Below are 12,725 nucleotides of genomic sequence, written 5' to 3'. Positions count from 1 at the left end.
GAACGTGGACGGGTCGGCGGCAGAGTGGTTGTCGGGAACGGGGCGGGGGCATAGGCGGCGATGTGTAGATGGGCGGTACTGGCGAACGCGTGGACGGGCCGGCGACGGGTGATCCGCGACGACGTGGTGGTCCGGAATGGGGCGGTGCCGTCGTCGGCGATGTGGAGAAGGTGCGGCAGGGGCTGATCGTCACGGGCGTCGGCGGCGGCGAGGTCAACCGCGGGCGACGTGAATTAGGTCAAGCGACGGGCTGGCCCAGCATGAACGACGAGTCAACCGGGGTCGGGGGCGTGGGGTGCGATGTGACGAGGCGACGGTTTTCCACGTCAACGGTGCCGACATGGCGACGCGGGGCGGGGAGGGCCGACGTGGCGGCGTACGTATATACTGTACGCGAATACGTTTGAAGGAAATGATCTTCCTATCCTTCTACGTTTTGTGGGGGAAGGGGGTGTACCGAAGCGGGGCTCTTCAATCAATCGCATTTTAGAATAAATAGGTTGCTGTCCCGTATCGTTGATCTTGCCTGCCTAACATTGAATAGAAAAAAGGTTTATCATGAACAAGTTTACAAGTTAGGTGGGACTAAACATGTATGTTCTTCCTTTAGTTTGGCTTAGGAAAGAAAACCGAGCACGCAAAAATGGACAGTCAATAACTTTGAAAGAAAACACATGGATTTAGCCAAAAAGTGGCATCGAAAATTGGAGTATGTCTGATTTGAACTGGCCACTCCGAAAAATCAGAGGAAAAGTCAGGTAGAGTTGAATGAAAATACTATCATGTATGAATGAAAATACTATCATGTATGAATGGTTGAACCGGTGTGCAATACAATGTTTTTTTTTGCTTTGCAAAATAGACCAAAACTGCGAGTTTTGACAAGTTCCCCGTAACATGACCCCAGGGTTCTCAAAATGTTCGGATCGCAGTGGGAACCAAAATCAGTGAGTAATAGTTTACAAAACTCGACAGAATAGGCCAAAACTGTATGTTTTGACGTGTTTCACGTAACAGGACCTTGGGATCCCGAAACATTTGTATCGCAGCAGGACCGAAAATCAGTGAGTAATAGCCTACAAAAATAACTGCAATAGGTCAAAACTCCCTCCGATCTAAATTAATTGATGCGACCTCTATAATATTGTATGGAGGCTGCGCCAATTAACTCGGATTGAAGGAGCTTAATCGGTGCGATACACAGTTGATGAGTCCGTGGCTCCACGAGGGAAATAAAATAAAGAAAAATCATGTGTGCTAATTCTCATACTACAATTGAGAATTCTTTAGAGCGCAAACCATTCAGAGAATGTCAATCCGTTGTCAAGTCTCGTGCAAGATTTCATCTGTTTTTGAACTATGGGGGAAAAAAATCAAACTGCTACGGCCGCTGAACATTTTCTAGATATGTATATGTATAAACAAATTTAGGAAGTTATGGGCGGCCGTAGATGGATACACATAAAAATCACATAACCATGACACGTACGAGCATGTCATGGGCCATGGAGAGCAATGATCATATATATGCTAACAGCAGACGGCCTCCTAATTTTTTGTCCATTCGTATGCGTGTAAACAAATTAAGAAAATTATCGGTAGCCGGATAAACATTATATAGCCATGCCACGTACGAGCATAGCATTGACACCGATGCCTAATAGTAGCAAGATTTGCAGAGGTGTAGTTCCTAAGTCCCCATCATGCATGTGAGCATGTCGAGCAAATAATTGGCAGCTTAGTATCCACCACCATATAAACGGCCCACGGAGCAGAGAACCCTCGCCACCATCATCAAAATCAAGTGTTCTTGCATCAACAAATGGGCATGGCTCCCCTCTTCCGCTCGTTGCCTCTCCTCGTCCTCCTAGTCGCTCTGTCCAGCACCACATTACCTTCCTCCCGTTCTACGTCCGTCGATGGAGACCACCATGACCTGCTGATGCGGGGTAGGTTCCACCGATGGATGTCGCATCATGGCCGGACGTACCCGAGTGCCGCCGAGAAGCTGCGGCGGTTTGAGGCGTACCGTCGTAACATGGACCTCATCGACGCCTCCAACAGGGACGCCGAGAGGCTGGGCTATGAGCTCGGTGAGAACGAGTTCACCGACCTTACGAACGAGGAGTTCATGACACGGTATGTAGGTGGAGCCAGTGCTGGTGGTGGTCTCATCACTACTTTGGCCGGAGATGTCGTGGAAGGGGTGGTATCATCCAAGAACACTGTCGAGGGGGACGGTAATTTGACGATGACCACCTCCGACCCTCCTCGGCAGTTCGACTGGAGGGAGCATGGCGCTGTCACGCCTGCAAAGCAACAAGGGGCATGCGGTATGCGATTTATACGCAAAACAATTGTACATGAATGCGTATGTAGACGTTGTTGCTGACACAAACCAACTTGTACTGTACTGACACAATAAGCTTGCTTGTTGCACAATGTTACTTGAGGATGCTGCTGGGCGTTTGCTGCGGCGGCGACGGTGGAGAGCTTGAACAAGATAAATGGCGGGGAGCTGGTGGACCTGTCGGTGCAGGAGCTGGTGGACTGCAGCACGGGTGTGTTCAGCTCGCCGTGCGGCTACGGGTGGCCCAAGAGCGCACTCTTCTTTCATTATCCTACATGGCCAAGCGAGGCAGATGCGAGGTGCACGACGCCGCCCAACGCATCGGCAAGATCACCGGCGTCCAGGACGTGCAGCCGGGGAGCAACGAGAACGCGCTGGCGCTGGCCGTGCTCATGACGCCGGTGACCGTCCAGATCGACGGGAGCGGCTCCGTGCTGCAGAACTACAAGTCCGGCGTGTACAAGGGGCCGTGCACCACCAGCCAGAACCACGTGGTGACGGTGGTCGGCTACGGGCTCACCGGCGCCGGAGAAGAGTACTGGATCGCCAAGAACTCCTGGGGCCAGACGTGGGGCCAGAAGGGCTTCTTCTTCATGCGTAGGGGAGCGGACGGGCCCCGCGGGCTGTGTGGCATGGCCATGTACGGTGCTTATCCCGTCATGTAGCTAGTATTATATCATGGTATGCGCGCAACGTAATGTGTTATTAAAATAAGATGCATCAATGCATGTGCGCGATACATGGATGTGTGGACGATGATGCCACCGACACCATCTACGCCAAATTACTTTGGCACCGTATTATGATGTGTATGCTTTGTCAGGTGTGTATTTTTGAAATGTAAGTGCAAGTTCTTAATAATAAGTTATATACTATCTATCCTTCGTAACACCAATCTTCTTAGTTTTGAAGGGCCCACATTCAATTAAAATTCGGTCATCCGATTTTGGTCGGATCAATAATTTCTCAAAACACTCTCATTCATCTTTTATATACTATACAATATGTACTATGCTTCCTAATTTTTAAGGCGTAGCAACTAAGGCTAATCATAGTGGGGAGTATCATATAATAGTATCATATATATGGTACTATTGTATGATACTACCTTCATAATGCATAGTATCATAGATGACCTCATTTATTGACATGCATGACACATAGTAGCATAACATTTAACATGTTATGGTATCTACCTATGTTACTCTAACCCTCTTTTTTTTTTAATTATCTGTCACATCAGTATGTTTGCTATTCCCAAGTATATGATATCACCTAAGTTACTCCCACTATAGCCAGCCTAATTGAGATGTTATCTGATTTTGACCTCGTCAACAATTTCTCAACCATTCTCATTCAATTATTTTAATTCACTATGTGTCTTAATGATATATTTTTTTTCAAAAATAGTACGTATTTTTCATTAAATTCGAAAAGCATATGTGAAAATTAAAAAAAAACAAAACTAGCACCCTGTCGGCCTCTGGTGGGCCGACGAGGGACCTCTCGGCTTGTGGGAGGCCGAAGAGGGCCCGTCGGCCTGCGGGTGGCCGAAGAGCCAGTTGTCGGCCCGCGGCTGGCTCAAGAGGACCCGTCGGCCTCCAGGAGGCCGAAGAGCCCATGATAAGGCCGACCGAGCCCTTCTTCCTCCTTAGTCGTTGGCTCCTCTTCTCTCTCGTTGTCCTTCCCTCATTTTGCCCGCCCCCTCCGACCTCCTCCATCCTCCACCCATTTTCCTATTCAATCCGTTGAATCAATAGATCATACCCATCTCCACCGCCTACCTACGGTCTCATTTTGTACGATGTGGTAGTTATTTGTTCGTTTAGAGGAGCCATGGTGGGATGGTGGAGGTGTGGATGGTGAGGTGAGGAGGTGGTGTGGTGCAGAGGAAGAAGAAGGTGGAGAGGAAGAAGAAGGGGACACACGCGTCGAAGGTATACCGATTTTTTACTGTAGGTTCTTTGTAGTGTTGGTTTATTTAGTTTATGTAGGTTTATTTTTGTATAAATTTGTTCTTTGCGAATAATGACAAGGTCGCAATGTCTGATAGGTGAAAATGTTTGAATATGTAAATTTGGTTGTTTATTACGGCCCTGGTAATGTTCGATATAATGAGTTGGGGGTTGATCTTAGCGAGTTCAAAAAAGGCATCCTGACACTTTCAGACCCGGACAGACTGGACATTAGGCAGTTGAAGCACCGGTTGACTACTAGTTTTGGACTGGATCCTAAAGTCTGTTCCGTCAGTATTCATGCATTGTGGATTTAATCCTATAAAAATGTCAAGTGTGAGTTGATGCCAATAGATAAGAGCCAGCATTGGTTGTCCCTGTTAAGTCGTTGCAGAGACCGAAGAATCCAGCCATATGCCCTAGTGCAACCAGTGATGAAGGAGGAGAATTTCGTACAAGTCAACGTGGGGTATGAACCAGACCAGGGTAGTCAAGTGGCAGAGCCTGGTCATGAGACTGGGCATAGTATTCAGTTGATACTATTAGCTAGCTCTGGTGTTGCTGAAGGGGATGAGGAAGGCGATGAAATGCAGAGGGCGATGGAGGAAGAGAACGAGGATGGGTTTGCGGAGGATCTGGATTCTGAAAAAAATTCGCACAGTTCAAGAACAAACGGTTGATGAACTTGTTCAAAAACTTATGCAAGCAGAACGAGCAGCGCAAATACGAATTTATTTGGTCAAAACTAGATGAGTTTACTAAGAAGCAGGTCCTTGCTAGGAAGAAAATGGAAAAAGACGAGGTTAAATTAACAGCACTCATCGCGGAGTTAGAGGAGCCAGTAGGTCTTTGTGACTTGCCAGCAATTGACCCTCCTAATACGAAGAGAAAGAAGGGCGGGGCAATAAAGAATTTTTTTAGTGGATAGAGAAAGAGCCTTCAGTAAATTGGTCTTTGCTGCATGACACCCATGGAGCCTAGTATGGCCACATGACAACCAATCTTGCAGAGGTGTACAACTTTCTACTCGGAGGGAATAGAGCATTGCCACTGACAGCTATTGTGGAGGGTGTATTCCATGAGACTTTGAGATATTTCAGAGAAAGGCACGCGTTAGCAAAGAAGCATATTGCACTTCATCAGAACACACCTTATTGTAGCCGTATCATGGAGTACATGGATCATAAGATAAAGAAAGCAAAAAAGCACACTGACACGCTCATGGAATACGTGAAGAGAATCCACGCAACAGAAAAACACATGAAGACCGCTCCTCGGCGAGCCTGGCTGCTCCCCCGAAGGACACCATTGCTTTTTGTGAGACCTATTGCTTTCATGGGTGTTAATTCCTTTCATCATCGAAGGACCAAGCACATTGAGCTCGATATCCACTTCGTCCGAGAAAAGATGGCAGTCAATGACTTTCGCATTGTACATGTCCCCACTACTCAACAGCTCCTAGATATCATGACCAAGGGTTTGTCGACGTCCGTCTTTCAGGCTTTTCGATGCAGTCTTTCTGATGCAGTCTTTGTGTCCTGCCCAGCAGCGACGACATGACTATGGCGGGATGTTAACGAAAGTGTGTATCGTGTGATTCTTTTTGTCCTAGTCTTATGGCTAGATGTGAGTTGGTCAGTTGAGCAATCTTGTATATAACCAAGTGTAACTCCCGATACTGTATACAGTATGTTGCACGACCTATTGCTTTCTTCTCCCTTGCTCTAACTCTAACAGGGAGAAATATAATAATCCTATCAAATACTGTCAAATCAAAGTTAAAATATATGAAGATACTCCACGCAAACACATGAAGACACATAATTATTTTTTCATCCATAGAGCTGAGATTGAAAACTAATAATACTTTCCACGCAAACACATGAAGACACATAATTAGTTTTTTATCCATAGAGCTGAGATTGAAAACTAATAATACTTTCCAAAATAAATGTCAAAAGAAAAAGTTGTCTAAGCCCAGGTTCGAACTGGGGACCTTTAGTGTGTGAGACTAACGTGATAACCAACTACACCACCCAGACAAGTTGTTATTGAAAGCCAAGTACATCATTATTAGAAACAAACTTATGCAGCTGTTACATTCTTAGACCAAGTGATTGCCTTGATAACATTTTATGGTGTTAAAGGCTTAAACCTCAATAGCTTCCGTGGATTATTCTTTTATGGTGTTAAAGGCTTAAACCACAATAGCTTCCGTGGATTATTCAACACTCTTTCTCTTATTTTAGTTAATCTGCATACTAGATAATAACTTGCGCATTTTTGTGGGAATTGTTTGATTATGTGAACATGAATATTTGAATTAATAATATTTTAAATATATGCAATTGTAAATATTTATTGAATACAATTAGCATGTTGAGGTGAGTACTCTTCTTCCTGCATGATTGCCATGGTTGCATGTTAAGATAAATATGTTAATGAGGATTAAATGCTAACATCGTACTTTTTTTACCTAAGCTTCATACGCAATAGTGTTAACTAAGTGCATCTTTAGTATACCCAGAATACATATATAACTCCCAGTAGCTACTTATTGGGAATCTCCCTATAGAAAACATGTGGAGTATTGGATTTTGGGAGGGTATGAACTGGCAGATCCCGCCTTGAACATATTTTCAATCCATGAACATTGTTTTTGAGTAGTTGAACATATTTTGTATTTGTGAACTTTTTTATTCGAATAGTCGAATATATTTTTCTAGAATACTTGAACATATTTTGATTTCGCAAATATTTCCTGAACTTGCAGTGAACAAATTTCGTATTCATGGGCGCAGGGTGGACGTTCAAGAGGTGCAAAGCCCAACAGGGCATGTGCAATTCAGAAAGGAATCGCTATCACGTAATCAAAAGAATTTTTGCTTAGTTAACTACTCCCTCCGTTCCTAAATATAAGTCTTTTAAGAGATTTCATTAGGAGTCTACATACGAAGCAAAATAAGTGAATCTACATTTTAAAATAAGTCTATATACATCCGTATGTAGTCTAATAGTGAAATGTTTAAAAAGACTTATGTTTAGAAACGGAGGGAGTATGATTAAACGACATGTAGGGGCGGTGTGCCGTGACGGCATCATCATATCAAATGACGCAGTCACTGTATGCGCCGCGCGCTACGAAATTCCCTTCTTCTATATAGTACTTCCTCCGTCCGGAAATACTTGTCTTAAAAATATACAAAATTGATGTATCTATAACTAAAAGAAATCTAGGTACATCTATTTTTAGGACAAGTATTTCCAGACAGAGGAAGTATATATGATCACATTCAATACTCGTAGCGCCATTGGAAACGCATAAGACATAGCACGCGATCGATTTGACGATTGGAAAACGTATTTTCCTATAATATCTGCCACACACAGATACGTATTTTTCCTGAGACCACGAAGCATATGCACGCAGTCTGACCCGTCTCCGACGTGGCCAGGTCAAAACATATGCACACTGAATATTTTTCTTTAACATTATAATTTATATGCACTGTGAATATGGTGATGTATCTAAAATCAAGATCTGCTGTTTCGGTCGCGATCCACTTGTCTGAAAAAATTGGATATACCTACATATACATGGTATCTACTACCACAATCTACCGGCCGGTCAGATGCATGCATAAAGTTGACCAAGAAAATGCCCACCAAGAAATCATAAAGAGATGTTTTATTTTATTTTTTTCATGCTAATATATGTCTCATTCATAATTTTACAGCTACTACCTTCATTTTTAAATATAAGTTTTCAAAAAAAATACTACATACTATATAGGATGTATATAAATAAATTTTAGAATATAGATTTGCTTATTTTAATTCATATGTATTCTCTAGTAAAATTTCTACAAATATTTATATTTATAAAACAGAAGGAGTATAAACAAACGTGAAAAGGCCTCGAAAAAAATAAGAGAAAAGGACACGTCCGGTGCAGAGTACGGACAAGGCAGTAACCACTAGAATATCTAATGATGTACTCCCTTCTGTCCTAAATATAAGTCTTTTTAAAAAATTTATTAGATGACTACATACAGATGTATATATACATACTTTAGAGTGTAAATTTATTCATTTTGCTTCGTATGTAGTCACCTAATGAAATCTTTTAAAAAACTTATACTCCCTCCGTTTCAAAAAAATTATCTTACATTTGTCTAGATACGAATGTATCTAGTCATGTTTTAGTATTTAGATACATCCATTTCTAAACAAACGTTAAGACAAGAATTTTGAAACGGAGGGAGTATTTAGGAACGAAGGGAGTACTAGTGACGGGCATCTGTATATAGTTATATAATAATACTCCTACTTGCATTGCATATACACGTATGCGCGTGTACTGGACACAAATTGCGGAGCGGCCAGCAGGTCTACGTTCACATATTCTATCAGCCAAACACAAGAGTCGAACAATTTTTATTTTTTTTTGCATCGAAATTGAGAGCTTTATTAGAGCATCTACAGCCGGACCCCTTAATCTCTCTTTAAACATCTGTGGAGGTCGCCGGTCACTGTCCGATCAGAAAAAATCGATCCACACGGACCTCTCAAACCGGCCTCAAACGCCTGGGCTGACCTGCATCCTCATTTTCAGCCCAAATATGGGGTGGATATAAGGGAGCCTAGGCACGCCCGCCATGTCGGACTGACGGTTTAGCCCCATGCGGACTCGTCAGGAAACTCAACGGGCTGACGAGCGCCTCGATCGTTGGCGCGGTGTGAACGCCGCATGGCGCCACTCCGGCTCCCCGCCCAAGGTCGGGGCCGGCTATTTAAGCCGTCCGACGCCCCTCAGCCCTAGCACATCTGCCTCCTCCTTCTCTCCACCACCCCGTCCGCCTCATTTCACAGTTCCCTCTCTGCCAGGATGGTCAGGTGGCTCATCACCACCTACGTGCAGCTCACTCCGAAGCGGCGCCTTCAAATCGAGGCAGACATCCAGGCTCGCCACGGTCTTCCTAGAGACTCGTCGGAGACGGAGAAGGAGGATGACGAGCAGCACCAGGGGAGGAGCAGCCGGAGGCCATGGAGGAGGAGGCTCCCGGCTTGAGCATGGCGAAGGCGCGGGCGGAGTTCGTCGTCGCCCAATCGGAGGAGATAGCGGAGCAGCAGGCCATTCGGGATGAGGCCGAGGTGGAAGACAACCGTCGGATCATCCGACAGAGGTAGCTAGGCGAAGGCCGACGCCCTCTTCGACGAGCTGGACGCGGAGATTAAGACGGAGGAGGCCGCAACAGAGCAGCCGGAGGCACCGACGGGGACGGAGGGGCGGAGCTGCGACAGGCGGTCATTTATCCGCTAGAGGACACGAAGATCGTCGATATCTCTGACGAGGAGTAGATAGGTTGTACGTAGTACGTAGGTTTTATTTCTTGCATATTTTTTGTATGGATTTGAGGATCCTAATATAAGATGTCCGGATGTCGAGTGCAATATTTAAGGCGTGATCGATACGTGTCCGCGGACGCGTCGTCCACGCGCATTTGAGGGGTCGAATCTGAAGGGTCCGGTTGTAGCTGCTCTTAGATAACTAACATCCGGTTACAATCTGCCATCACTAGTGGGGACGGGGCCTTTAGCCCCGGCCCGTAAGGGGCTTTAGTCCCGGTTCACCAACCGGGACTAAAGGGGCGGGACTAAAGGCCTAACCTTTAGTCCCGACCCTGTTATAGTCCGGGAGTAAAGGTGCTCCACGTGGGCGCCTCGTAGCGCCCCAGGAGCAGGCCCTTTAGTCCCGGTTCGTTACACGGACCGGGACTAAAGATTTTCAGATTTTGCTGGGTTTTGGGTTTTTTTTTTTGAATGAAATTATTTTTGGGTTTTAGGGTTTTAGGGTTTAGGTGTTGGGGAGATTAACGTGATGCCTCGTTTGGTGTTCGGGAATTAGTTTTCATATAATTTAAATAGAAATAATTATGCATATATATATAAGATTAACTTATCTTACAAGCGAGCATATATATACAATTATATGGAGATCTGAATTATCGGGACTAGAGCCCGTCTATTTGATTACATGGACGAACATCAGTAATGGCCCCTAGCTACACTAAATCGTCCTTTGTCATCTATAGCTTCCGTCCTCAGAAATCCCGCAAGCTCCTCTGCAACAGCAATCGCGCGTTGCTCTGGTAGGACCTTCGTCCTCATGGCCGTGTGCTATATAAGAAGAGGAGATGAATATCAATATCAATCATGATAACAAAGAATGACGGGTAAAAATAGAGGTGTGAATGTTCATTGCTTACGTCGAATCTGTGATCCTTGAGCTCAGAGGTAAACGTGCGAATGGTCTCGCAAACATAGTATCCGCATAGATGCGTTCCCCATGGCTGTTGGTCGCACTTTACGAGAATAGAATATATATAATCAAAATAATAATCTAGCATCATAAATGTATTGAAAATTAATAGAAGTATATCATACTACTACTTACCTGAGCCGCTCTAAAGGTCAGCTTCTCAGGGAAGTTACCGGGAGTCACGCACTTGAACCGCTTCCAAACCCTGCCCGACAAGGATAATGATTTGCTAAGTTTTTCATTAATTGATATATCAGAAAATCATCGAAAGAGACCGATAGAGCGCAAGAATGATTAAAATTACCCTTGGAGCATGTCCTGCAGGCTTTGGAACTGTTCCAAGGGTCTCGATAATGGGTCGAAGGCATCAACTCTTCCCTTATCAATTTGAATGTCCAACAGAATCCAATGGAAGCTGCACATGTATATATATATATATGTGTGTGTGTCAGTAACTTATCAATTACACTTATAAGTGAATGGACATAACAGAGTAAAGACCCTCACCTGAAGTTGTATGGAAACAGTATGTGGTGACAGAAATTTTGATCTATTAGAAACCTTAGAAGGTTTTCCTCCGTCTCCTTGGGTTTATCAGTTAGCGTCGCTATATGTATTTTATCTGGGTCAATAAACCCAATATTTAGGATGGTCTTACTTTTACAATCCAGAATCTTCATTCTGCATAATAGAGTACAAGTTATATATAGACAATGAATTGAAATAACTAAACAAGTTATATGTAGACAACGAATTGAAAAACTTACACACAATAGCAACTCATAAGCGATTTGTCGAGGGCGTCGCCATTGTACATCTGGAAGAGTTCATCAAAGTCGATATGGATTTCTTCGGAGCGGCCGTAGTACTCCCGTGGGACACTCAGCACGATCATCGTTCTCCCATTCTTTGATTCACTTAAGTACCATTGATGCAAGTAACGCATATTTGTTGGGAGATCATCTTTGCTGACCAAAGGCTCTCCCATGACAAACTGTGGCTTAGGGGCTACCACAGCCTTGTGTATCCTGTCGTCTTGGGAAGCCAGCAAATCTTCAACCGAGATACCACATTCAGCCGCCAACTCCTTTGCTCTTTCAAAAGCTTGCCCCTGCACCGGAGGGGGAACATTCTCGGTTAACACCTTGAGGGGTGGGATCGACTGTTTGGCCTGTTGTCCAAGCTGAGGAACGTCTGATTTTTTCTTGCTTGTAGTTGAACTTGATTTGCTCCCACTTGCACTTGCACGTGATCTGCTCTTTTTCACTTCCTTCTGCAATGTGCGTGTATAGTCATCAAGCTTATGGTGTAAGTCATACTGTGACGGAAGGGTTATGAAGTCTTTTGCCCATGCTATTTGCTTCTCGGTGTATTCCGGGCGGGGCTCGGGTTCCTTCTTTTTCATCTGCGCATCATGATGTTCCTTTGCTATCCTGGCGTTTTCCTCGGGGGTACGATCATAAGGTCTGATAGGAAGATTAGCATGAGGTGCCTTTGGGAGGGGCGACCGTTTGCGCTTTGGGGGGCTCCGTCGCTTAGGAATCATCCGCGGAGCGTTCTTGGTGGCACGCTTCCGCTTAGTATCCTGTGCGGGCGGCAGCGGAGACGGACGACCCAAGTCCGGCGGCGGTGATCGAGATGGACTCGTGTTGTGCTGGCCGACGTCATGTGGAGGGCTTGGAGGTAATGGAGGTGTAGGTGACCTGCGACGAATCGGAGGCGGTGTTGTCCTTGGGGCCGAGCCTGGAAGCTTGATGTAGTTCTTGTCCCATAGGATGACTCCACCCAGTACTTCTTCGAGTGTCCTCTCATCTTCGGGTCCAGCTATGTCGAGCTCCATATCATGAAACCCCGTCATCCACCCCGACTTTAGCAAAGCCAGCTGGAATCTCACGGCCATGCCAGCGTGCATCAGGGCCAGAAGGTAAAGCTTATCCGACGGCCACCTTCATGGATATGTTCTTGAATTTCTGATGGAGTTCACATGATGTTGACTCCTTGATTCCATCCACGGGGTAGCCGGGACCGCCCTCTATCATTCTTTGTGTATCGTCGGGCGGGGCCTCAGATTCAGCCACGCTGCTTTTCCGCTTAGATG

The 12,725-nt window shown here is 45.1% G+C and overlaps 1 non-coding gene and 1 pseudogene across 2 annotated transcripts; one reads left to right on the top strand and one right to left on the bottom strand.

Moving 5' to 3' along the window:
• The first annotated feature begins 1,772 nt into the window (after nt 1-1,772).
• On the top strand, nt 1,773-3,239 carry LOC123404401 (annotated as a pseudogene). Its single transcript, XR_006611783.1, has 2 exons — nt 1,773-2,333; nt 2,454-3,239. The product of XR_006611783.1 is annotated as an ervatamin-B-like (transcript).
• Nucleotides 3,240-6,273: 3,034 nt separating this feature from the next.
• Nucleotides 6,274-6,347, bottom strand: TRNAV-CAC. Its single transcript has one exon. It is a non-coding gene; the product is annotated as a tRNA-Val (tRNA).
• Between the last annotated feature and the right edge of the window lie 6,378 nt (nt 6,348-12,725).

The sequence above is a fragment of the Hordeum vulgare genome, chromosome 1H (genome assembly GCF_904849725.1).
Source record: "Hordeum vulgare subsp. vulgare chromosome 1H, MorexV3_pseudomolecules_assembly, whole genome shotgun sequence".
Classification (NCBI taxonomy): Eukaryota; Viridiplantae; Streptophyta; class Magnoliopsida; order Poales; family Poaceae; genus Hordeum; species Hordeum vulgare.
This window is presented reverse-complemented; position numbering and strand designations above follow the sequence as displayed.